This window comes from Buceros rhinoceros, unplaced genomic scaffold (genome assembly GCF_000710305.1).
Source record: "Buceros rhinoceros silvestris isolate BGI_N320 unplaced genomic scaffold, ASM71030v1 scaffold3095, whole genome shotgun sequence".
NCBI lineage: Eukaryota > Metazoa > Chordata > Aves > Bucerotiformes > Bucerotidae > Buceros > Buceros rhinoceros.
This window is the reverse complement of record NW_010412129.1, coordinates 58,171-58,437: the sequence shown is the minus strand read 5'-3', so window position 1 is coordinate 58,437 and position 267 is coordinate 58,171.

Below are 267 nucleotides of genomic sequence, written 5' to 3'. Positions count from 1 at the left end.
TTAAAACATTATCAGGAGAAAACTAAAGAAGGTGTGAAGAAAGGCACTTAGAAAGCACACAAAAAGGATTACTTTTTTTTAAAGTCATGTAGTCCGCTGCTTGTATGTATTTCAGTTAAGGGATATCAGAAAAAAAGGCAAAAATAGCTTCATGTTTAAAGATATGTCATTTGTGAAAATGCACCCTCCAGGACCCCGTTCTTGGCAGGCCCTGGCTGCCCCATGCCCGGGTCTGTGATGTCCGGAGGGAGAACAGCGACTCTTTCC